Raw genomic sequence first — 27,344 nt, 5'->3', positions numbered from 1 at the left:
TATGGTTTTTCTAGACCGTTCTTGTGCACCCTTTCATGCACCAATTGTTTGAATTTGAATTACGTGCATTAATGCCTACAAAATGCGCATAATCCCCTAAATATGGCAAATGAACCCGGGAAAGTGCCAAATTTGAACACGGTGATTTGCAGGTTGTATGTTCATCATAGAAAAAAACTCGTGGACAAAGGACAAAGGAAATTTGGACCCCCCCCCTTCAATCTTGGTGATTTCGCCTTGAAACCATGAAACTTCCTCGGTGATGGTTCGATTTATGAAAGGCGTGCATCACGATAGAAGGAAAACATTCTCCAATTTTTACCACGGCATGGTGAGGCCATACCATGGCACCAAGTCAGGCGTCATGTTTTCCAACCATGTGTTTCATTTTGTATAGTTTTTAACCGAGTAAACGACGCGTGTATGGTTGACTATTGCCACACATTTCAGAAAGGGCGATAAAATCCAACTTCTGTTCAATGGAAGCATCTGCTAGAAACCTTCTTTTAGCCAAGTCTGTCAGACCTCTGTTATTCGAACAGATTCCTCTCATAATTCATCATGAATTTTTTTAGTAGTACGGATCCTAGCACTTCTATGCACCACCAATGCGGGATAAATCTTTCACTTCCACTTGCGTTTTGGCTTATGTTGATCCTCCACCTGGTCATCACAACCGGGCTTTGTGGACCTAACAACGTAATCCTCAATCGGGGCAACTCCCCTAGGGATATAGAACCATCATCATCCTCTGTCTCAGGGATGGATGGGACAAGATCCACACAAAAAGTGTCTAGCACCCTGACTCCCAATGCCTCTATGTCAGAATCGTTCATAGGTTTGACCGCTGCTAAGTTGCGTATTAGTTCTAAAGCACGTTCCGCCTCAAGGTCCAGGATATCATTAACGGATTTAGAAATTTCACTATCATTACTACCTAGTGAAACTCCTAACTGATTTGCATTATGAATAATCTCATCATTGGAAAAATGCAGAATGGAATTTGAAATGTTGACTGACATACCAGTAGTGACCTCAATGTCACGAAGCTTGGTCGCCCGCATGGCGCACCTCAGCTGCATGTCATCAACATCTGGTTGGTCCTGGAGGAGGCAACTCATCCGTCGCCCCTCAGACATATGGTCCGGAATGCCTCCCAAAGCAATGACCTTCTCTTGAGTGGCCCCGTTTGGGGTGAGGCCTCCAGCCGCACCCCCAACGCGCGGCCCGGCTGCACTTCCCGGAGAACCACCAAGATCCGTCACCATCACCGACGAAGTCCCCGATGCCCCCGGCAAGCGCAGGGGGGGGGAGTGAGAGCTGGGCCACATGCCCGTACTCCCCACCTGACCTGGCCGTCTGACTGGAGGGAAACAAGGCCAACACAACCTGCGTCCCATCCACATGCTGACGAGGAGAGGTGAGTGTGGGGGCCACCTGCCCCCACTCCCCACCCGACCTGACCCTCAGGCAGGAGGGTGATGTAGCCACCTCGATTGGCGCCAGCTAGGTGGGCACCTGCTGCCGAGCAGACGACGGTCGGTCCTCGGGGCCCGTGGACGTAGCAGGCATGGCCGCTTGGGCCGTAGCGGGAGAGCAAGGGTCCGAGGCCATCTTCCCGGGTCCCTCTCCCAAACCGGACCCGTCACAGTACGGCAACGCAGTCACCTCCGTAGCCTGCACCACCTGAGTCCTCACGTATGGTGAAATAGTCGGATAAGCATTTGCGTTTGCAAAATCTAGGGGGGAGCGTGCGTTCTAGCACATCCTCACACTCCATCCGATCGCTCCACAACCTAGGAGGAGCAGACGATGGCTCAAAAGAACCAAATGTCAGAGTGCTCATATGCACTATCGCTGAAGGAGTAGCAGTTGGTGTCAAAACCGGCGGATCTCGGGTAGGGGGTCCCGAACTGTGCGTCTAAGGTCGATGGTAACAGGAGAAAGGGGATACGATGTTTACCCAGGTTCAGGCCCTCTCTATGGAGGTAATACCCTATGTCCTCCTTGATTGATCTTGCTGAATATGAGTATTACAAGAGTTGATCTACCACAAGATCGTAATGACTAAACCCTAAAAGTCTAGTCTGGCTATGAATATTAATCTTCCCCTTCGGACTAAGTCCTCCGGTTTATGTAGACATCGGGAGGATCTAGGGTTACATAAGGTTGGTTACAAAGAAAGGAATCTACATATTTGATCTCCAAGATTGCCTTCCACGCCAAGGAGGGTCCCATCCGGACACGGGTGCAGTCTTTGATCTTCGTATCTTCACAACCCATCAGTCCGGCCCATGGCTAACAGGTCGGACACCCGAGGACCCCTTACTCTAGGACTCCCTCAGTAGCCCCTAAACTTGGCTTCAATGACAAGGTATCCAACACGTAGATCTGTCTTCGGCATTGCAAGGCGGGTTACTCCTTCCGAACTCCAAGATAGTCTTCGGACGAAACAAACTTGACCGGATCTGCAACACACTGCCGTAGAGAGTATAATATTTCACGAATCCAATCTGCTGACAACTTTAGTAACGTGACGTCACGCTTGCTCGGTCATTATTTCGAATAGTTTCCCATCCCGCCATTCCACGTTTCGGGGCATGGTTTTTGTTGGCACGTCCTGTTGAAGCAGAGATCATGTCCCCTTATCACGGGATTCTCATCAATACGAGCGTGGGTAACCCAACCGTCCTGCGGGAAAGATTCCTTAGGAATAGGCAGGTTCTCAGGCTTAAGAGGAGGCGTTTAATACCCGCTGCCTTTATAAAGGAACCAAGGGTCGTCTCTTTTATGCCAAACCTCTCCTCAGCCTTCCCAACCTTGAGTTCTAGCACCCAAGGTTCGACTTCATTGCTTCAAGCCTCCCCATCATGTCCGGACCCAGCCCTCAAGGCCGATGGGTGGCTTCCTCCGTTACAGAGGAGGATATTGCAAAGCTCCGGGCGGCCAGATACTTGACCACGGAGATCCACCATAGGCTTCCTGCTCAAGGACAGGTTATCCTGACCCCTAGATCTGGCGAGAGGGTCGTATTCATCTCCCACTTCCTCCAAGGGCTAGGGTTCGCTCTCCACCCCTTCGTCCGAGGGCTAATGTTTTATTACAGACTAGATTTTCATGATCTAGCTCCAGACTCTTTCCTCCACGTCTCGACATTTATCATTACATGCGAGGCCTTCCTCCGAACCCCCCCACATTTCGGCTTATGGCTCAAGAATTTTATTGTGAAGCCGAAGGTAGTCGACGGGGAACAGGCGGAGTGCGGTGGTGCTGTAGTGAACAAGCTTACCAACACTCTCTAGCCAACAGGCTCTTTCACCGAAACCTCCAACCAATGGCAGCGAGAGTGATTTTATGTCACGGAACCCTGTAGCACCAAGTGGGGAGCTATACCTGCGTTCCGCTCCGGCCCTCCGCCACATCTTGCATCATGGATTAACAAGGGGCTAGACTGGGGATCAGTTGACGAAGTGCAAACTCTACAGAGCTGCATCCGAACCCTTCTTGAAAGAGACATCGATCTTATCAACGTGATTCAAATAATGATATTTCACCGAATCTTGCCATGCCAACGTAGGTCTCGCCGCATGTGGGAGCTTAATCCAGAAGGACCATGAACCCTCCAACACTTCTACGGCACTACGCGCGAAGGGGTGTGGAAGCTGTTTTTTGAGAAGCAAAAACATTGGCCGGACACTACTGAGGACGCTGGCCTTGACTCCAACCGTCCGGATACCCTGGTAAGCACTTGTCTCCCGAACACTTTGTAGTTACGCATATCGTAATATGGTACTGAGCAAACCATCTTCTTCCAGGGCTGGATAAAGAAAGCGGAACTAATTATGTCTTTGGCCCCCTTGCCCGAAGGCCCAGCGAATCATGTTTTAACAAGGATGTTGGCCCTGTTACCATACTAGATGCTTGTGAAGGGGGGCAAGGCGGAGAGGACCAAAGATGGCCTCCATCCCGAAGGTGCATCAGACATTGTGTCCGGAGGAATCAAGATCCATCGTCCGAAGACAAAAATGAGGGGGAGGTCAATGCCTCTTCCCCCCATGGAAAGAAAAGGGTCGCCTCCGAAGATTGGGAGGAAAAGGCTCCTAAGCGAGGCAAGATGCCTCTATCGGGCGGCTTAGGATTGGAGGACGTCAACGCGTAGTTTCATGATGAGGACAAGCCTCAGGCTAAATCGTAAGTAAACAAGGATATTTTAGGCATGTCCCATTTTTTCTTGTGATGCCTAGAATTGTTTTTTTTGCAGTTCGGCACGCAGTCTTCTTCAACAATCCTCTTCCTCGGGGGACTTCTCCCAGAGATGATGGAAAGCGAGATGCCTCCACCGGCCTCTCCGCCCAATAGGGCGTATGACTTCAAGGTGTCATCGCATAGGGTCTCTTTCAGTGTCAAAACCGGTGGATCTCGGGTAGAGGGTCCCGAACTGTGCGTCTAAGGTGGATGGTAACAGGAGGCAGGCACTACTAGGAGCCTATACACAGAATCTTACCAGCAGCGCGCTTTAAAATCAGGCGCTGCTGCTAAGTAGCAGTAGCGCGGGCCATGGAAACTCGCTGCTGAAACAAGTTTATTAGTAGCGCGTGCACTCCAAGAAGCGCTATTGCTAAAATTCCCACGACGCCGCCGTGAGGCCAGTTATAGCAGCAATGCGTTAAAATAAACAGTGCTACTACTATGTAACGTAGCAGCAGCGCATTTAGGCAATAATCGCTACTGCTAAATTAACTACAAAAATTTAGTCCCACCTCGCTCCGTGAAGAGAGTTTTACCCACCTTAAATATGTTTCTTCTACAACTTTCACAAGCACTTGGTCTTCATTGAACTCTATGTGTAGGATCTGTGGCCGCAATAGGAGTCCTCGCCAGTTCTTAAACCAACCGGCGAGGATTCCTATTGACAAATCAGATTGTACACAAAAAGACCATTGATGATCAATGTATTTTTTATGTCTATGTCTATTTTTACATACTGACACATAGCAGTAGCGCGTTCAGGCAGAAAGGCGCTACTGATAGGTAGTTTAGCAGTAGCGCGTTTACCTATAGCGTGCTACTGCTATTCCATTCTATCTCCCCCCACTCACTAGCCTCATCCACAGATCACACTCACACACACTCACGGTCTCCTCCTAACCCCCCGCGCCGCCGGTCCTCCCCCGTCGGCCCTCCCCCGATCTGCGCCGTTGTCGCCTCATCCTCCTCGCTGGACTCGGTACCGGCCTCCTCCTTCGTCCTTCCTCCACTCGCCACTGGCCGCCCCCTCCTCGCTCCGCCTTCCTCCTCGATCCGTCCTCCCTCCACTCGCCGCCGGCCGGCCCCTCCTCGCTCCGCCTTCCTCCTCCGTCCTACTATCTTCTCCCTCCTCGAGTCGCCCCTTCTTGTCCCTCCTCCCTGATACATTTTGATTTAGTAGGCTTTCATATGTAACATTTTGATTTAGTTGATATGATTCAGTTGATTTAGTAGGCTAGTTGATTTAGTTGATTTAGAACATTTTGATTTAGTTGATTTAGTATGCTAGTGGATTTAGTATGCTAGTTGATTTAGTTGATTTAGTTGATATGATTCAGTTGATTTAGTAGGCTAGTTGATTTAGAACATTTTGATTTAGTTTATTTAGTAGGCTAGTTGATTTAGTTGATTTAGTAGGCTAGTTGATTTAGAACATTTTGATTTAGTTGATTTAGTATGCTACTGGATTTAGTATGCTACTGGATTTAGTATGCTAGTTGATTTACTATGCTCGATTTAGTTTTTTTGTAATAAGTTATTTTTTGGCAAAATGTAGGTGCCAATTTAGTTAAATTTGCCAATTGTTTCCTGTGAAGTGAATCGTTAATCCTTTGCTCATATTGCTTTAGGGAAATGGCGCCACCACCAGCACCACTATGTCGACTGTGCAAGTCAAGGTGCGCCAGCCGCCTTGTAACTGGCAAGCTGTTCGGCATCTACTTCCATCCGAGTTTTCGTCATGCGGCGGTAAGAAATTAGATGAAATGTAACAACTATTTTATTTTTAGTGTTGGCATTACTGCATTGTGTCATTTTGCTTTTCTTACACAGATCGTCCCATGCAATGTGAGGTTGAAATTCAACAAGATGACAGGAGACACTTTGACATTTGAGGCTCTTGGGGGGCCATACACTATGGAGGTCGAGAAAGGACGCAATATGTCACAGATTGGAGGAGATGGATGGGCCCGTTTCCTCGCTCGCATGCGTCTTACTGGTGGTAAGTTGATCAGATTCTCCTTCAGAGCAGAAAGACCCAAGATGGTTGTCATTTATATCAACCTGGTGGAAGATGATGAAGATAATGAGGACCCACTCAATGAAGATGATGAGAACCCACTTCATGAAGCCGTCATAGCTCAAAGAATGAGGCTGAGCGAGGAGGAGGTGTGCAACCTATGGGACATAATTCCGCCACGTGATGACTTTGTCGGGGTGCCATTCATGACCCGCCTGACAAGTACCATGGTCGATCGACATGAAATGGTATGTTATACGTACTGCATGTAGTAATTTGATGATATATATATATATATATGCTTTATTGTTATACTTACAAATGCAAATTATCCGATTATAGGCTTAGTGAATCCGATGATATGCTTAGTGTAGAGTCCAATGATATGCTTTGTGGAATCTAGTTGATGATATACTTTAGTGTAGAGTCTGATCACATGCTTATTAGTGTAGAATCCAAGGAACTATTAATAGTGTAGATAATCCATATATATACTTATTAGTAGAATTCATGATTAATTAGTACAAATGCGTAGTACTGTGTCTTTTGATAGTGTAGAAATCTGGACTTAATAGAAATATATTTGCAAGAGTATGTGTGAGGCTATTTATTAATTGATATGTTTTTCTTATTCAGAGATTGCCAAAGAACCTATCTGTGAGTTGTGGTATCGAGCCTGATGAAGAAGGCTCAGTTGGCCTACGCCTTACCGCAAGGGGCTCCATCACCACATGTACTTACCGCATGGGCACAGATGGTCGCACACACTTGAACTCGGTTGGGTGGAAGAGATTCCTCGTTGGCAAGAATCTTCGTGCTGGACAGGCCATCCTAATTACTATTAGGAACACCCACCGCCCAGGCTTGAGGATGATGATCGTCGTCGATATCATCTAGAACTACATATGTGTGTGTGGCTATACCATCTAGAACTACATATGATGATCATCGTCGATATCATGTAGAATTACATATGATGATCGTCGTCGATATCATCTAGAACTAAATATGATGATTGTCGTCGATGTCCCCTTGTACTGCTTGAGGATGCATGTTGAGTATATATGAAATTGTTATCTAGTACTCCCTCGGTTCCAAATTACTCGTCGTGGTTTGAGTTCAAATTTGAACTAAAACCACGATGAGTAATTTCGAACCGAGGGAGTACTACCTAGTACCTATAATGCTTTATGAAATTGATATCTAGTAGTACCCAGTATCTGGAAATTGCACTTTATCGAAGCTGGAATGGGGAAATGGTCAAAGATATAACAGTAGCGCTGGACGGGGAAATCGCTACAGCTAAATAATAGCAGCGCGTTCCTGAAAAGCACTGCTGCTATAGTCAATAGTGGTAGCGCGGGTACAGGCAGCGCCACTACTAAGAGTTAGCTGTAGCGCCTTATTGGTAGCGCGGGCACCCGCGCTGCTGATAGGCCTAAAACCCGCACTACAGCTAGCCTTTTCCCTAGTAGTGAGGGGACATGATGTTTACCCAGGTTCGGGCCCTCTTGATGGAGGTATTACCCTACGTCCTGCTTGATTGTTCTTGATAATATGAGTAGTACAAGAGTTGATCTACCACAAGATCGAAGAGGCTAAACCCTAGAAGCTAGCCTATGGTATGATTGTATGTTGTCGTATGGACTAAAACACTCCGGTTTATTTAGACACCAGAGGGGGCTAGGGTTACACAAGGTCGGTTACAAAGGAGGAGATATTCATATCCGTATTGCCTAGCTTGCCTTCCATGCCAAGTAAGGTCCCATCTAGACACGAGACAAAGTCTTCAATCTTGTATCTTCATAGTCCAACAGTCCGGCCAAAAGATATAGTCCGGCTGTCCAGAGACCCCCTAATACAGGACTCCCTCAGTAGCCCCCGAACCAGGCTTCAATGACATTGGGTCCGGCGCGCAGTATTGTCTTTAGCATTGCAAGGCGGGTTCTTCTCCAAATCTTGAATGTCTGTTAAGTAGTGTCCGGCCCCATAAATGTTGGACTTCTTGGCTTCTGTGCTCAATAAGGGCTATCTTCCACACGTCGAACGAATACGAGGAGCCAGGGCATTTTTACATTCGCCCCCCTAGCCAGGTAAATAAATTTTCTATTAAAGGGATGGGGATTCTTAGATCCAATCCATACCATCCTCCCACGGCGAGAATCCATCGGAGCGCGCTTCGGAAAAAATCCACTCCAAGATGGCCGACCACCGCAGCTCCTCCTCCCGCCCCCGTAGCCCTATGCTCGGTGATTAGTAGAGGTGTTCAGTCCCACACGGTCGACTAGTAGAGCTGCACACTCAGGGATTTCTCCCTCCAGAGTATATGGTCCCCGTCCGAGCTGGGCTCGCCACCTATAATGGCGGGGAGCAAGCGGAGAGCTTCCCCAGCCCCTCTAAGGGGGAGCGGGTGTGCCTTGTTCCTTACTTACTAAGGGGACTCGGATTTCCAATTCATCCATTCCTCCACGGGCTCCTGGAGTTTTAAGGTCTCCAACTGCATTATTTCACCCCTGCTTCCATATTACACATTGCCGGCTACGTTGCCCTTTGCGAGCTATTTCTAGGCTGCGAGGCTCATTTCAAGCTGTGGAAAAGGTTATTTTGCCTTGTGCCCCGCACACAGAAGGGGTCACTTTATCAAGTGGGCGGAGCTGAAATATGGCGCATCACTGAAATCGGATACCTCTCCGGTACTCCGAAGAAGACGTCCGAAGACTGGCCTTCGGAGTGGTTTTATATGGAGGACGTCCCCCTTCCAGACCCTGTTCGGCAGGGTCTTCCTGAGTTCAACAATGCTGCTCTAAAGAAACGCCGAAGCTGGAGCCCACGGAGCCCCCAGGAGGAAGACAACGGAGAAGTCCTTTACCTGATGAACCGGATTAAAGCACTGGCTCAATCAGGATTGACAATAATCGAGGTTATGTCAATATGCATAACGCGGGGAGTGCAGCCACTTCAATATCGAGGGCACCCCCTGTGGTGTTTTAACGGGGAAGATGATGCCACCCGTTGCGGGCGTAAGCGACCGGACTCCGCTGCTGCTTTAGCAAAAATTATGTCCGAGTTGTTCAAGGGAGAGGAAGAGGAGTTCATCCGTATCATGCCACGGGATGGATTCTCCACCATGTACAACCCTCCAAGCTGGGTGAGTTATACCTCTTTACTCCCATTCTTCCTGCATTCTTCGTCGTAGGTACTCACCTTGCCGTTTTATGGCAGGAACTGCGAAAAGCTGTAAGGGAGGTCAACAGCCCATCTCCACAACCAGAGGACCCTGGCCGGGCCCTCGGTCCCGGACTCAAAGAGGATCCGGACATATTCGTGGAGCTGATAGATAGACAATTCTATCAATTGAGTTGCGATGATGCCATGGTGGCCATAACGGCCGACTATCCCGGACTGCTCCCTGCGTCGCACATAAGAAAAACCAAAATCCTAACTCCCAAAAATAGGATCCCCTTTTAGACACTTCACCTACCGTACAAAACGGTGTTTTACAGGGAAGGCATTCAGGACGCCGTGCCGAACCCGCAACAACTCGCCAACAAGGAGCACCGAAGCCGGGTAGGCCAAAAAGGAAGGCAGTCAGGACGGAGATGCCGGCGCAGAGGTATGACACAAAATCTCACTCCGTGGTTGTCGTCTTTCCCAAAATGCAATGACGTCCATGCTTCTTTAATAGAAAAAACGCTCGTCGGAGTATATCTGGAGAGGCTGCCGATCACGCTTCCACCAGTCGGGCTCCAGGGCCGGACTCAGAGGCGGAGGCCAACATGGGGCGGACGCCGGATGCTCCTCCTACAGAGAATGCGGATAGACTATCCGCTAAAAAATCAGAAGTGGAGAGCACCATGAATCATAGGCGTCGCCGGGACATACTCTGTGACGCTTGCTTCTCAACAGAGGCCCTTGATGCCTTCAATTCTGGAGGCGCGTACCTCCATGCTGCTCAAAATGGTCTAGCCAGAGCCACGGACTAGTATGTAAGGGATATACGGGTAAGCAAATCTGACGATTATATGTATCAGTAGCCCCTGAGACTTGAAACAGTTGACGCAACTGATTTAAGGATCATTATTTGTGCAGGTTCTTACGGAGAAGAATTCCCAACTGTCTCAAGAGCTGGACGAATGCAAGGCCCAGCTGGAAGCCGCTGTTGCCGCATTGAAGGAGTCCAAAAAGGGTCCCCCTGGTAACTTTTTGTCTATTGCAAAGAATATCGGTACCAAGTAGTATGCGGCGTGTATGCACACCTAATAATAGATGTTGCAGGAGGCCCCGGAGTGAATCCGGAGGCCGTGGAGGCGGATACGGCACGTGATGATCGACAGTGAAATGCTGGCGAGCACGTGCTGACGCGAGTCAGGCAGGAGAAAAATGATCTCCAAGATTCCAATATCCGGCTGGGCGTGGAACTTAAGGATGTCCGAGCCCAGCTTGCGGACTCCATGTAGGAGAATAAACGGCTTCAGTGCGGCATTTTTAGTAAGTGCTTGAACGAACTTTTTAAAGGAGTTCGGCAGAGAAGCCTGCTAACAGCCTTATGTCTGAGGTATGCTGACGGGTCGTCCCGCGGAGGAGATGCCGGGGTCTTCGGGTGATCTTCTACCAGAGCTCTCGCAACTGCACGAACAAGTTCGGCAGGTGATGCAGAGTATTGCTCAAGCCTTGTGGCCATCCGCGTTCCCGCCAGGAGGCATGGGGGAGCTTATTGAGAAGCTCAAGGGAGCATGGCGGCGCTTCCGCTTATGGAAAATATCAGCCTGCCCACAAGGTGCGAGGGAAGCCTGGGCTATGGTGAAGAGATGATATACCAAGCCTGACCCAAACCACATGGCCGAGGTCGGACCTGTGGGGCCCGATGGGAAAGAGATCCTCGTCAGTTTAGTGTATGATAAAGTACAATTAGCCGCAAAGTATTCCCAACAGGATTGTAGGCTAGACAGCCTGTTGGAGGGTATAGAAGAAGAATTTAATCAGTCTTAGTGACTGTGTACTTCAAGTGACATATGTAATGTCCCTAGCCGGATTGTAAATCATTTGTCATGGTGGACCTTTTCGCTTCAACCTCTGGACCCGATAGTCCGGAGTGTATCCGAATACCCACTCGGTTAGATCAAAAACCGGGGTATGCATGGAAACCAGGCGTAGGGGTCACAAGTGCTTGAACAGACAAGCACCCAACTAGCTATGTTATATTACATGGATAGTAAGAAACATCTTCCAGAGAGAATAGTTCCATTAAGGGTTCCTTTCCCAGGGTACGCATGCCCTAATGTGCATGTCCGAACTGCGAGACGCAGGTTAAAAACATCTGGGGGCGTGTAGTAATTTAAATGAAAGTCATCTTTTATTCACCGACTGAATATTCCCTTAAGAACTAGCTTTCGGCTTCACCTAGTCTGAGGTACACATCCGGCTGACCCGGCAGTAACAATCGCAGAGGTGCTCCCCTTATTCCCTAGCCGAATTAACGGGAACGTAGGGCATAAATACAAGAGCCAGGCAACCCAGCTTGGCTAAAACTTAAGTCATATCGATGCATATAATGGCGAAAAAAGGTACATGCGGAAGAATAACACATGTGCGGGGCATAAAGCCCGAAAAGGTAATTAGGTTAAGCTTCTGTATAGGAAGCCCCCAGGTATATTGAGCATGGTTAGCGTGTCGAGATTGTGTAACCAAGACACAAATGTAGCCCCTTAGGGCCTTGAAGATAAAAGAGGGAAAGAAAGAGAGAAAAACAGGTGTGCAAAAAATTCAGGGAGGTAAGGAGACGAACATAGAGTCTGGCACTAGGCGTAGAATCTTCGGAGTCTGGCTGTGTTCCATGGGTTTGGCTCGAGTCGATTATTCAATGCATCCTGCAGATGGTAGGCTCCATCGGTCAGAACCTGGTCGATAATGAAGGGACCTTCCCATTTGGGCTTGAGCTTGTTCTTTTTCTTCTCCGGCAGGCGTAGAACTAGTTCGCCAACGTTATAGGTTTTGGCCCGCACTTCTCTACTTTGATACCTTCGAGCCTGTTGCTGATAGAATGCGGAACGAGCTTTTGCCACGTCGCGCTCCTCCTCCATGGAATCCAAACTGTCCTGCCGATCGAGCTCGACCTCTCTTTCTTCGTACATGCGCACTCGAGGTGAGTCATGAATTATGTCGCAAGGCAGCACCGCCTGAGCACCGTACACCATAAAAAACGGTGTGTATCCGGTAGTGCGATTCGGCGTGGTCCGCAGCCCCCATAGCATGGAGTCGAGCTCCTCTACCCAACGAGTGTCTGATTCTTTTAAAGACCGGACTAATCTGGGTTTAATGCCGCTCATGATAAGACCATTTTCTTGTTCGACTTGACCGTTAGTTTGCGGATGACAGACAGAAGCATAATCCAGCTTGATGCCCATGTTGCTGCACCAAAGTTTCACCTCGTCGACTGTAAAGTTCGTGCCGTTGTCAGTGATGATGCTGTGGGGGACGCCATAACGGTGTACAACCCCGGACGTGAAGTCTATCACCACTCCGGATTCAGTCGTTTTGACATCTTTGGATTCTATCCATTTGGTGAATTTATCGACCATGACCAGTAAGTATTTTCTCTTATGGGTTCCCCTTTGAGGGGTGCAACCATATCGAGCCCCCAGACCGCAAAGGGCCAAGTAATGGGGATTGTTTGGAGGGCGGTAGGTGGCATGTGGCTTTGGTTTGTAAAAAGCTGGCAATCGACACAATGCTGTAGCAGATGCTGTGCATCTGCCTAGGTCGTCGGCCAATAAAAACCTGTACGGAAGGCCTTGCTTACAAGGGCCCGGGCTGCGGCGTGGCGGCCGCCGAGTCCGGCATCAATTTCTGCCAAAAGCTTCTGCCCTTCCTCTTCAGACATGCACCTTTGAAGGACTCCGATTGTACTTTTCTTATAAAGCTCTCCCTCATGGACCTTGTAGGCTTTAGATCTCCGCACTATGCAGCGGGCCTCATTTTGGTCCTCGGGTAATTCCTGTCTGGTTAGGTAGGCAAGAATGATTCTGTCCACGGGGCAATGATGTCCATTATCACGTGGGTTGAAGGTGTTATTTCGGTGGCAGAGCCTCCGATTGTGTCAGAGTGTTCGGCATCTGTGGTCAGGTCCGGACTATTTTTGCCGGTGTCCCCTTCCCATACCACAGATGGTTTAAATAGTCTTTCCAGGAAGATGTTCGGTGGGACAGTGTCGCGTTTAGCGCCGGTACGGGCTAGGATGTCCGCCGCCTGGTTGTTTTCCTGAGCCACATGATGGAATTCAAGCCCCCCGAACTGAGCTGACATTTTGAGGACGGCGTTGCGATATGCCGCTATTTTCGGATCCTTGGCATCAAAGTCTCCATTTATTTGGGATATTGCGAGGTTCGAGTCCCCACGCACCTCTAGGCGTTGGATGCCCATGGAGACTGCCATCCGGAGGCCGTGTGGTAGGGCCTTGTATTCGGCTGCAATGGATTCTGTATATAGTATTTGGAGCATGTATTGCACCGTATCTCCGGTGGGGGATGTCAGGACGACGCCAGCCCCAAGACCAGCGAGCATTTTAGAGCCGTCGAAGTGCATGATCCAATTGGAGTATGCGCCGTACTCTTTAGTGAGTTCGACTTCTGTCCATTCGGCTACGAAATTGGCCAATACTTGCGACTTAATGGCTCGTCGTGGCTTATATGTTATGTCGAACGGGAGGAGCTCGATGGCCCATTTGGCAATCCGGCCCGTGGCATCGCGGTTGTTTATTATGTCATTGAGTGGTACTTCGGAGGCCCCCGTAATCGAACACTCTTGAAAGTAGTGTCATAATTTCCGGGATGCCATAAATACCACGTATGCTATCTTTTGGTAATGTGGGTACCGTGATTTGCATGGAGTGAGGATGGTGGATACATAATATACCGGCCTTTGAAGTGGGAATTTATGTCCGTCCATCTCTCGTTCGATGACGAGCGCTGCACTTACAACTTGGTGAGTTGCCGCTATATATAATACCATTGGTTCGCCAATAGTTGGCGTGGCAAGGATTGGGTTGGTGGCCATGATGGCTTTTCTTTCTTCCAGTCTGACCATGGTTGCGTCCGTCCACTCGAAGTGTTTGGTGCGCCGAAGAAGGCGATAAAGGGGAAGTGCCTTTTCTCCTAATCGGGAGATAAAGCGGCTTAAAGCCGCCATGCATCCAGTTAATTTCTGGATTTTCTTGAGGTCAGTTGGGATAGCCAACTGTGACAGAGCTCGGATTTTAGCTGGATTTGCTTCAATTCCTCTACTGGAGATGATGAAGCCTAAGAGCTTTCCAGCGGGAACGCCGAAAACGCATTTTTTCAGATTGAGCTTAATGTCATATGTTGGGAGATTGGTGAACATGAGCCTCAAGTCACAGAGTCGACGTGTCTGGTTTTAATGACCACATCATCTACATATGTCTCCACACTCTTACTGGTCTTCTTTTCCAGACATGTCTGGATCATGCGCTGATATGTTGCGCCGACATTTTTGAGCCCGAAGAGAATTGTGGTAAAGAAGAAAGGGCTGTATGGCATTATAAATGCCGTTGAGGCTTGATCAGACTCTGCCATCTTAATCTGGTGGCAACCGGAGTATGCGTCGAGCACAATGATTTGTGTCCTGCGGTAGCGTCGATGATTTGATCGATGCGAGGGAGTGGGAAGGGATCCTTTGGGCAAGCTTTATTAAGGTCTTCGAAGTCAACACATAGGCGCCAGGATTTGTCCTTCTTTGGTACCGTCACCAGGTTTGCTAGCCAATCCGGATGTTTTATTTCTTTACTGAATCCGGCTTCCAGTAGCTTGGCCAGCTCCTCTCCCATGGCTTGTCGCTTAGGTTCAGAGAAACGCCGAAGAGTCTACTTGACTGGCTTGAATTCTTTTAGAATATTAAGGCTATGCTCGGCCAATCTGCGTGGGATTCCTGGCATGTCTGAAGGATGCCAGGCGAATATATCCCAATTCTCGCACAGAAACTCCCGTAGTGCGGTGTCTACAGCGTTGTCTAACTATGCTCCAATGGATGTTGTTTTTGTAGGGTCCGTTGGATGCACTTGGAATTTAACTATTTTGTCCACGGGTTTAAAGGAGGTGGACTTGGATCTTTTGTCTAGTAACATGCCATCCCTGTCCACCGTGGAGTGCAACGCGGTTAACTCCTCCGCCACAAGGGCTTTGGATAATGCCTCGAGGGCTAGTGCGGCTGTTTTGTTCTCGGCGCGGAGTGCTATGTTCGTATCACTAGCTAGAGTGAGAATCCCCTTGGGTCCGGGCAATTTGAGCTTCATGTACCCGTACTGGGGTATGGCTTGAAAAATCGTGAATGCCTCCCGCCCTTGAAGGGCGTGGTATCCGCTACTAAACGGGGCCACTTGGAATGTAATTTCTTCGGGCCTGTAATTCTCCGGAGTGCCGAATACCACATCAAGTGTAATTTTCCCAACGCAACGGACCTCCCGACTAGGGATGATTCCTCGGAAGGTCGTACTGCTTTGCTCAATATGGTTGCTTTCTATTTCGATTTTGTGGAGAGTTTCCTCATAAATGAGGTTTAATCCGCCCGCCGTCCATGAGCACCTTAGTGAGCTGAAAGCCATCCACAATTGGATTGAGGACCAAAGCGGCTGGTGCTCGGGCTGTTCGGAATTTAGGTTCGTCACTGGCATTGAAGGTGATTGCCGTGTCGCTCCATGGATTTATTGCTGCCACGTGGCAGACTTCGGCGAGGTTGCGGAGTTCTCGCTTACACCAATTATTTGAGGCGAAGGTCTCAAAGACTGTTAATACTGTGTTGTTATCCGTGGGAAGGTGCTCTGAGGTATTTTGGGTGAGAAGATCCTCACCGCTTTTGGCCACCTGCCGGAGTACCCAACTTGCTCTAAGGCTGTGTGTTGATATGGTATCTAAGGGAGTCCTGGATTAGGGGGTGTTCGGATAGCCGGACTATACCTTCAACCGGACTCCAGGACAATGAAGATACAAGATTGAAGACTTCGTCCCGTGTCCGGATGGGACTTTCCTTGGCGTGGAAGGCAAGCTTAGCGATGCGGATATTCAAGATCTCCTACCATTGTAACCGACTCTATGTAACCCTAACCCTATCCGGTGTCTATATAAACCGGAGGGTTGTAGTCCGTAGGCAATCAACTCCATATACAACAATCATACCATAGGCTAGCTTCTAGGGTTTAGCCTCCTTTATCTCGTGGTAGATCTACTCTTGTACTACCCATATCATCAATATTAATCAAGCAGGACGTAGGGTTTTACCTCCATCAAGAGGGCCCGAACCTGGGTAAAACATCGTGTTCCCTGCCTCCTACTACCATCCGACCTTGACGCACAGTTCAGGACCCCCTAACCGAGATGCGCCGATTTTGACACCGACATTGCTGCTTTCATTGAGAGTTCCTCTGTGCCGTCACAATCAGGAAGGATGCCTTCTCCCGTGTTTAAAGACGGCGCCGTTGCTAAGGGAGCCTTGGTTGTCGGCCAAACCCTCCGGCTAGGTGGTTTCCTCATGACCGCCTGTTCGGCAGTTGCGCCGACGGTGACCTCTCGGGTCATCAAAAGGAACCTACACGTCAGCTCGGAGCTCGTCGAGTAGCTAGATCCAATGGAGCTCTCTTCCGTAGACGAGCTCTTGGATCGCATCGCCGCCCTGGGGGTCGCTACGGATTACGACCAGGTTGGGCTTAAACCCGATCTAAGAGAAATTAACTCTCCCCAAGTCACCCACCATGTTGCCGTGGTAGAGACGCAGTGCGGTGACCCTTCATCTATTTTAAGGACTAGCTACGTCTGAATTCCCGACCCCTCCAAGCCGGATACCCGCGGAGGGGGAGATGTAACTCAAGACCTGAGCTTAGGATCAGGCAACAGGCCAGATTCACTGGACAACATCCAAGAATCCGAACATCAGAGTTCGGAAACTCTTCGGCCTCCGAATCTTGGATTGGGAGAGGTTTCAGATTCAACGACACCCGCCCACCCGATCATAAGCGATCTCTCCCAAATCAGGCAGAGGCCCGAGGAAACAGTACATCATTACTGGGCCAGATTCCTCCTGGTTATGAACAGGATAAAGGATTGCCGCGAGGAAGACGCGATCTCAATTTTCTGCAGTAATTGCACGGACAAGGGAATCCTTAACGCCGTAAGTCGTCGTGATATCACACGCTTCGCTGACTTGGCGTCCATAGTACAAAATATTGTGCGATGGAAAGCGCCTGGAAAACCAAAATAAATTTTTGGGATAATCCGGCCTTGAATAGTAATCATGTCCGAACTAAGAGGGTGCATCATTACAAGACACCCGGGATAAACACCAAAAAGCCAAAACCCTCTACAGGGCATGGAACAGTACTGGAAAGATGGCTTGATGGACCCTGTAGAATTCACAGTACAGAGGAAGCCACACCAACTCACAGCCTTAGAGCATGTTGGATACTCCGGCAGGTGGCCAAAATCGGCGAGGACCTCTTAATTTCGGAGGCCGCAGAAAGCCAGCCCAAGGACACCAGTACTGTTCTCACAGTCTTCGAGACTTTCGCATCAAACAATGTGCGAAAAAGAACACTCTGCAACCTCGCCGAAGTCTATCAAGTTGCAACATTAAATCCATGGAGCGACACTGCCATTACCTTCAACGCAAGTGATGAACCTAGATTCCGAACAGCCCGAGCACCAGCCGCATTGGTCCTCAGTCCCATAGTGGACGACTTTCGCCTCACCAAGGTGCTGATGGATGGAGGCAGCGGACTGAACCTCATTTATGAGGAAACCCTTCAAAAAATGGAAATAGACTGGAACCGCGTCGAGCGAAGCAGCACAACCTTTAGAGGAATAATCCCCAGCCGGGAAGCACGCTGCACAGGAAAAATCACAATAGATGTGGTGTTCGGCACGTCGGATAATTACAGGTCCGAAGAAGTCACGTTTCAGGTGGCCCCGTTCAAAAGCGGATATCACGCTTTACTAGGGCGGGAAGCATTCACAATCTTCCAAGCAATACCCCATTACGGGTACATGAAGCTTAATATGCTCGGGCCGAACGGAATTATCAATCTAGCTAGTGATCCGGACATAGCACTCCGCGCCGAAAACAAGACGGCCGCATTAGCCCTTGAGGCACTATCCGAAACCTTAGCGGCCGAGGAACTGACTGCGCTGCGCTCCCTGGTTAACAGGGATGCTGTGATACTCAACAAGAGATCCAAATCCACATCCTTTAAGCCAGCTGACGAAATAGTCAAATTCCAGGTCCATCCAACGAACCCCAATAAAACAGCTTCCATCGGGGCACGACTGAACCCTGATGTAGACGCCGCACTGTGAGAGTTCCTACGAGAGAACTGGGACATTTTCTCCTGGCACCCTTCAGACATGCCAGGGATCCCACGCAGGCTGGCCGAACACAGCTTAAATATCCTAAAAGGATTCGAACCTGTCAAACAAGCCCTTCGGCGTTTTTCCGAACCCAAGAGACAGGCTATGGGAGAGGAGCTAGCCAAGATATTGGAGGCCGGATTCATTAGAGACATAAAACATCCGGACTGGCTAGCAAACCTGGTGATGGTACCAAAGAAGGGAAAATCCTGGCGCCTGTGTGTCGATTTTAAAGACCTTAACAAGGCTTGCCCAAAGGATCCCTTCCCCCTCCCCCGTATCGATCAAATTATCGATGCCGCCGCAGGACACGACTCGTTGTGTTTCCTCGACGCATACTCCAGTTACCATCAAATCAAAATGGCAGAATTAGACCAAGCCGCAACAGCATTCATCACACCATACGGCCCATTCTGCTTCAACACAATGCCCTTCGGGCTGAAAAATGCCGGCGCAACATATCAGCGCATGATCCAGACATGTCTGGCAAACCAGATCGGCAAAACAGTGGAGGCGTATGTGGATGATGTGGTCATCCAATCAAGACATGTCGAATCTCTAGTAGACGACTTGAGGCTTGCATTCGATAACCTCCGAAAATATGACATCAAGCTCAACCCGGAAAAATGCGTCTTCGGCGTTCCAGCCGGAAAGCTCTTGGGCTTTATTATATCCGGTAGAGGAATTGAAGCAAATCCAGCCAAGAGCCGAGCTTTGACACAATTGGATATCCCAAAGGACCTCAAACTAATACAAAAATTAACCGGATGCGTGGCGGCTTTAAGCCACTTCATCTCCCGCTTGGAAGAAAAGGCACTACCCCTCTATCGCCTCCTTCGGCGCACCGAACACTTCGAGTGGACGGATGCCGCCACGGCCGGACTTGATGAAATAAAAGCCATATTGGCAAAAAACCCAGTCCTGGCCGCGCCAAACACCGGCGAACCAATGTTATTATACATTGCAGCAACACGTCAAGTTGTCAGTGCAGTGCTCGTTGTCGAGCGGGAAACGGATGGACACAAATTCCCCCTTCAAAGGCCGGTCTACTACCTATCCACTGTCCTCACTCCATGCAAAACACGGTACCCGCATTATCAAAAGATTGCATACGCGGTATTCATGGCATCCCGGAAGCTACGACACTACTTTCAAGAGTGTTCCATAACAGTAGCCTCGGAAGTACCACTCAACGATATTATCAACAACCGCGATGCAACGGGCCGGATTGCAAAATGGGCCATCGAGCTTCTCCCGTTGGATATAACCTATAAGCCATGGCGAGCTATTAAATTGCAAGTTTTGGCCGACTTCATCACAGAATGGACGGAGGCCGAACTCCCTAAAGAGTACGGCACATATTCAAACTGGATTATGCATTTCGACGGCTCCAAAATGTTGGCCGGACTGGGGGCTGGCGTCGTCCTGACGTCCCCCACAGGAGACACAGTCCAATATGTGCTCCAGATCATGTACACGGATTCCAACAATGCAGCCGAATATGAGGCCCTCCTACATGGTCTCCGGATAGCAGTATCCATGGGTATCTAGCGCCTAGAGGTACGCGGGGATTCAAACCTCGCGATATCCCAAATAAATGGAGACTTCGACGCCAAGGACCCAAAAATGGCAGCTTACCGCAACGCCGTCCTAAAAATGTCAGCTCGGTTCGAAGGGCTGGAGTTTCACCATATAGCCCGAGAAAACAATCAAGCAGCGGACGTCCTGGCACGCATCGGAGCAAAACGCGATGGAGTCCCCCCAACATATTTTTGGAAAGATTGTTCAAGCCATCCGTAGCATGGGAGGGGGAACCCGCAAATAACAGCCCGGACCCAGCCGCACCACTCGAAGCCGAACAATCTGACACAATTGGAGGCTCTGCCAATGAAATTACACCTTCAGCCCACGTAATAATGGCGGTTATCGCCCCGTGGACAGAACCATTCCTAGCCTACCTTACTAGGCAGGAACTCCCGGAGGACCAAAACGAGGCCCGCTGCATAGTGTGGCAATCTAAAGCCTATAGAGTCCATGAGGGAGAGCTTTATAAGAAAAGCACTACCGGAGTCCTTCAAAGGTGCATCTCCGAAGAGGAAGGGCGGAACCTTCTGGCTGAAATTCATGCCAGACTCGGTGGTCACCACGCCGCTGCTCGGTCCCTTGTTAGCAAGGCTTTCCGTACAGGCTTTTATTGGCCGACGGCCTGGGCAGACGCTCAAGACCTAGTCCAACGATGCGCTGGTTGCCAACTTTTTGCCAACCAAAGCCATATGCCACCCACCGCACTCCAAACTATACCCATCACCTGGCCTTTTGCGGTCTGGGGGCTTGACATGGTCGGACCCCTTAAAGGTGGGACCGATAGGAAAAAATACTTACTGGTCATGGTGGATAAATTCACCAAATGGATAGAAGCCAAGCCTGTTAAAACGGCCGAATCCGGACCTGTGATAGACTTCATATCCGGGGTTGTACACCATTATGGCGTCCCCCACAGCATCATAACCAATAACGGTACAAACTTTACCGCCGACGAGGTAAAACTCTGGTGCAAAAACATGGGCATCAAGCTCGATTATGCTTCCGTCTATCACCCACAAACCAACGGCCAGGTCGAACGTGCAAATGGTCTTATCATGAGCGGCATTAAACCCAGACTGGTGCGGTCCCTCAAGGAATCTAACACGCACTGGGTAGAGGAGCTCGACTCCGTGCTATGGGGGTTGCGGACCACGCCAAATCGAACCACCGGATACACACCATTTTTTATGGTGTACGGCGCAGAGGCAGTTCTGCCCTGCGACATAATTTATGACTCACCTAGAGTGCGCATGTACGAAGAAAGAGAAGCCGAGCTTGATCGGCAGGACAACTTGGACGCCTTGGAGGAGGAGCGTGACGTGGCAAAAGCCCGTTCCGCATTTTATCAACAGCAGGCCCGAAGATATCAAAGCAGAGAAGTACGAGCCAAAAATTACAATGTTGGCGAACTAGTTCTACGCCTGTCGGATAAGAAAAAGGACAAACTCAAGCCCAAGTGGGAAGGTCCATTCATAATCGACCAAGTCCTGACTGGTGGGCGTACCGCCTGCGAGATGCGTCGGATAACCGACTCGAGCCGAACCCGTGGAACGCCACCCGTCTCCGAAGATTCTATGCCTAGCGCCGGACTCTGTGTTCGTCTCCTTCCTCTGTCCATTTTTTGCATCTTTCTGTCTTACATTTCTCTCCTTCCCCTCTTTTCTTTTATAACCCTTAAAGGCTCATCTAGTGACGCGCCACTTGCACTCATTAAACCTGGGGGCTTCTTTAACAGAAGCTTATTTATACGGGCTTCACGCCCAACACATGCATGAAACTTCCGCATGTACCTTTTTCTTCACCATTATATGCATCAATATGACTTAAGTTTTGGCCAAGCTGGGTTGCCTGGCTCCTGTGCTTACCCCTACGTTCCCGATTGTTCGGCTAGGCGGTAAAGGGAGCACCTCTGCGATTGTTACTGCCGGGTCAGCCGGATGTGTACCTCAGACTGGGTGAAGCCGAAAGCTAGCGTTCTTAAGGGAATATTTGGTCGGTGAAATAAAAGATGATCTTTTTACTATTTTTATGCGCCCCCAGATGCTTTTTTCTACGTCTATCCATGCAGTCCGGACATGCACTTTAGGGCATGCCTCCCAGCGAAAGGAACCCCTAACGGAACTATTCTCTCTGGAAGATGTTTCTTACTAACCATGTAATATAACACAACTAGTTGGGCACTTGTCTGATAAAGCACTAATGACCCCTACGCCTGGTCTCCACGCATACCCCAGTTCTTATATAACCGCTATGGTATTCGGACACACTCGGGACCGTCAAGTCCCGATGTTGAAGCGAAAAGGTCGGCAATGGCAAACGATCTACAATCCAGCTAGAAGGCATTACACATGTCAATTCAAAATTACACAGTCATTCTGACTGATTGTATTCCTCTTCTATACCATCTAACAGGCTGTCTAATTTACAGTCCTGCTGGGAATACTTCGCGGCCAACTCTACTTGGCCGTATACTAAGCTTACAGGGATCTCCTTCCCGTCAGGCCCCACTGGTCTGACCTCGACCATGTGGTTTGGGTCAGACTTCATAAAACGGGTCTTCACCATGGCCCAGGCCTCCCTAGCGCCTTGTCGGCAGGCCGATATCTTCCACAACCGGAAGCGCCACCGAGCTCCCTTCAGCTTCTCCGCAAGCTCTCCAAGGCCTTCGGGCATGGAGTGGGCAGGCCATAAGGCTTGGGCAATACCCCGCATCGCCTGCCGAATTCGCTCGTGCAGTTGCAAGAGTTCAGGAAGAAGGTTACTCGTAGAACTGGGCATCTCCTCTGCAGGACGACCTGTGAGCATACCTACAGACATTACTCTCTTAGTCGACTTCCTCGCCGAACTCTTTTTTCAAAGTTCGCTCAAGCACTTACAAAAAATGCCGCGTCGAAGCCGCTGATTCTCCTTCGTGGAGTCAGACAGCTGGCCACGAACATCTTTAAGTTCGACGTCCAGCTTGGTGTTGGCATCCTGAAGATCATTCTTCTCTCGCCTCACCTTTGTGAACGTACTCTCACCGGCCTTTAGCCGGCGTAAGAGTTGTTGCTTGTCCGGATCGAGCCCGGCGCCATCTGCAAAATGATTTGTCAGATTTGCACCCACACCGCACAATACTAATCTTTCGAAGTGTATCTTACCTGAGGGGGTCTCTTTGGGCTCCCCTGCTGTGGCTAGTGCGGCCTCTAGTTGGGCCTTGCACTTTTCCAGCTCCTGCGACAGTACGGTATTCTTCTCTGTAAGAAGTTGCATATTACATGATCCTTAAATCAGTTGCTCTAACTGCTTCAAGTCTCGGGGGCTACTGGCGTATATATATTTAACCAAAATTTTCTTACTAGTATGTCTTTTACATACTGCTCCGTGGCTCTGGCTAAACCATTTTGAGTGGCACGGAGGTACGCATCTCCCGAATTAAAGGCATCTAAAGCCTCTTGGGAGAAACAAGCATCGCGTAGAATTGTCTGGCGACGCCTGTGGTTCATGCCACTCTCCACTTCAGAATTTGTGGCAGACAGCCTGTCCGCATCCTCTATCGGAGGAGCGTCCGGTGCGCGCCTTATGCTCGCCTCCGCTTCCTGGCCAGACGTTGGAGCCTGGCTGGTGGAGGCGCGGTTGGCAACCTCTCCGGATGTAGTCCGGCGAGGTCTCTTCGTTCTGAAGATAGCACGAACGTTAATATGCCCTGACAGAATAATTCCAGGGAAACAAAGGGTGCACTATACCTTTGCGCCGGCATCTCAGTCCGGACTACATTCCTTTTTGCCCCACGGGGCCCTGTGGCCCCTCGTTGGCTAGCCGCCGCAGGTTCAGCCTCCTGCCTCGAAAATATCCCCTGCAAAACACGGCTGTCGTCAGAAACACCGGGCTACGTGAGGGTGGAATCTCTTTCAAGAGAATAAGACCCCAGTTTCTGTCACCTGGGAGGCCGGGATTAACCCTGGGTAATCCGCCGTAATGGCTACCAAGGTATTGTCCTTGCTTAGCTGATAGAACACCCCGTCGATAAGCTCCACCGATATGTCCGGATCCTCTTCGGAGTCCGGATTAAGGGACCGTTCTAGGTCCTCGGGCTGTGGAGGGCGGCTGTTTATATCCTTTACCTCCTGTCGCAGTTCCTGCATTGAAGTCGTTAGACTACCTATCTAACCATGGGAGTATAAAACAAACGGGCAAGCGCAATTGTTCACTTACCCAACTTGGAGGATCGTACATACTGAATCCGGCCCGCGGGTTGACGTGGAGCAATTCCTCCTTCTCTCCCTTGTACAAAGAGGATAAGATCTTTACTAAGGCGGCGGCTGAGGCCGGCCCCTTACGACCGTAACATGTGGCGTCATCCTCCCCATAGAAATCCCACATAGGGTGGCCTCTATATTGAAGCGGCTGCACACCCCGCATAATGCATGCGGCCATGACTCCAATCATGGTTAGTCCGGAATGAGCCAACAGTCTTATCCGGCCCATCAGGTAAAGGATGTCTCTATCGCTTTCTCTCGGAGAGCTCCGCAGACGCCAGCTCAAGCGTTTCTTCAATGGAGCACTGTTGAACTCAGGGAGACTGACCTGGATAGGGTCCGGTAGCGGGACGTCATCTATGTAAAACCATTCCGAAGGCCAGTCCTCGGACGACTTCTTTGGGGTTCCGGATAGGTATCCGGTCCCGGCGATGCGCCATACTTCGGCTCCGCCCACTTGGTATATAGACCCCTCTCGAGAACGGGGCACCAGGCAAAATAACCTCTTCCACAGCGCGAAATGGGCCTCAACGCCTAAAAATAGCTCGCAAAGGGCGACGAAACCCGTAATATGTAATACGGAGGCGGGCGTGAGATTGTGCAGCTGGAGGCCGTAGAACTCCAGAAGCCCGCGGAGAAATGGATGAATTGGAAACCCCAGTCCCCTTATTAGATAGGGGACGAGGCACACCCGCTCTCCTTTAGAAGGATTGGGGGTGCTCTCCGCTTGTTTTCCGCCATTATAGGTGGCGAGATCGGCTCGGACCGGGACCATGTATGCCTGAGGGAGAAATCCCTTGGCCTGGAGCGACACTAACTCGCTATGCGGGACTGGAGGGGCGAGGGGAGGAGCTGCGGCGGCTGGTCATGTTGGAATGGACCTTTGCTGGAAGCGCTCTGATGATAACTCGCGGAGAGGAGAAGATGTGGTTTGGACCTAAATCCCCATCCCGTTAAATAGGCGGCTTGTTTATACGGCTAGGGGTGCGGATGTAAAAACGCCCTGGCTTTTCGCATTCGTTTGACACGTGGAAGACGGCCATTATTGGGCGTGGAAGCCGAGGAGCACTACATTACAAAAATCGGACATTATTCCTACAGGTACACAAGATTTGGAGAAGAACCCGCCTTGCAATGCCGAACAATCTGCGCGCCGGACTCGTCGTCATTGAAGCCTAGTTCGGGGGCTACTGAGGGAGTCCTGGATTAGGGGGTGTTCGGATAGCCGGACTATACCTTCAACCGGACTCCAGGACTATGAAGATACAAGATTGAAGACTTCGTCCCGTGTCCGGATGGGACTTTCCTTGGCGTGGAAGGCAAGCTTGGCGATGCGGATATTCAAGATCTCCTACCATTGTAACCGACTCTATCTAACCCTAACCCTATCCGGTGTCTATATAAACCGGAGGGTTGTAGTCCGTAGGCAATCAACTCCATATACAACAATCATACCATAGGCTAGCTTCTAGGGTTTAGCCTCCTTGATCTCGTGGTAGATCTACTCTTGTACTACCCATATCATCAATATTAATCAAGCAGGACGTAGGGTTTTACCTCCATCAAGAGGGCCCGAACCTGGGTAAAACATCGTGTTCCCTGCCTCCTGTTACCATCCGACCTTGACGCACAGTTCGGGACCCCCTACCTCAGATCCGCCAGTTTTGACACCGACAGTATCCGTTGTACTATGGATTTTGTAGGGCCGGTTGAGCCATCCCTCCAATACGGTTCCATGCCCTGTAGTGGGCTTTTGCTTCTTTGTAATTGAGTCGGGCGACTTATGAGAATGCACCCTTTTAGTTCGGACTGGGGGTCTTGTTAGAGCCGGATTATCCCAAAATTGCGTTTGAGTTTTCCAGGCACTTTCCATCGCACAGTATTTCCGTACTATGGCCGCCAAGTCGGTGAAGTGTGCTACGTCACGGTGACTTATGGCGTTGAGGACTCCCTTGTCTGTGCAATTGTTGCAAAAGAACGAAATTGCATCTTCCTTGCGACAGTCCTTGACCTTGTTCATTACAAGGAGGAATCTGGCCCAATAGTGATGTACTGTCTCTTGGGGCGCTTGCCTAATGTGGGAAAGATCGTTTTTATCTGGGTGGGTGGGTGGATTTAAGTCCAGTCCTTGACCCAATCTGTGATCCCGGGGCAGGGGAGTTTCCGTTCTTGGAAGTTCGGGCTCCGGGATGTTGCCCTGTGGGTTCGGTATGCGGCCTGACTCTGGATTCAGGGTTAGGGCGGTGTCCTCCCGTGAGCGAGTATCCTGTTCGGTGAGCTCAGGAATCCGGACATAGCTCATCCTCATGATAGAGGGAGAATTGCCGCATTGCTCCTCCACCACCGCTATCTGATGGGTGACTGGCGGAGAGTTAATCTCCTTTGGTCGGGTTTAAGCCGGATTCGATCGTAGTCCGTAGTGACTCCTAGAGCGGCAATGTGATCCAAGAGCTCGTTCAAAGAGGAGAGCTCCATTGGATCCATCTGCTCGGCAAATTTTGAGCCGATGTGGAGGCTATTTTCGATGATCCGAGAGGTCATGGTCGGCGCAGCGGCCGAGCGGGCGGTCATGACGAAGCCGCCTAGTTGGAGAGTTTGGCCTACAGCCAGGGCTCCCCCAGAGGTGATGTTGTCGTTGACAACGAGGCGAGCCATCTTCCTTATGATGACGACACGGTGGAACTCTCAATGAAAGCACCAATGTCGGTGTCAAAACCGGCGGATCTCGGGTAGGGGGTCCCAAACTGTGCGTCTAAGGCGGATGGTAACAGGAGGCAGGGGACACGATGTTTACCCAGGTTGGGGCCCTCTTGATGGAGGTAATACCCTACGTCCTGCTTGATTGTTCTTGAT

The sequence above is a fragment of the Triticum urartu genome, chromosome 1, assembly GCF_003073215.2.
Source record: "Triticum urartu cultivar G1812 chromosome 1, Tu2.1, whole genome shotgun sequence".
Taxonomy (NCBI): domain Eukaryota; kingdom Viridiplantae; phylum Streptophyta; class Magnoliopsida; order Poales; family Poaceae; genus Triticum; species Triticum urartu.
This window is presented reverse-complemented; position numbering follows the sequence as displayed.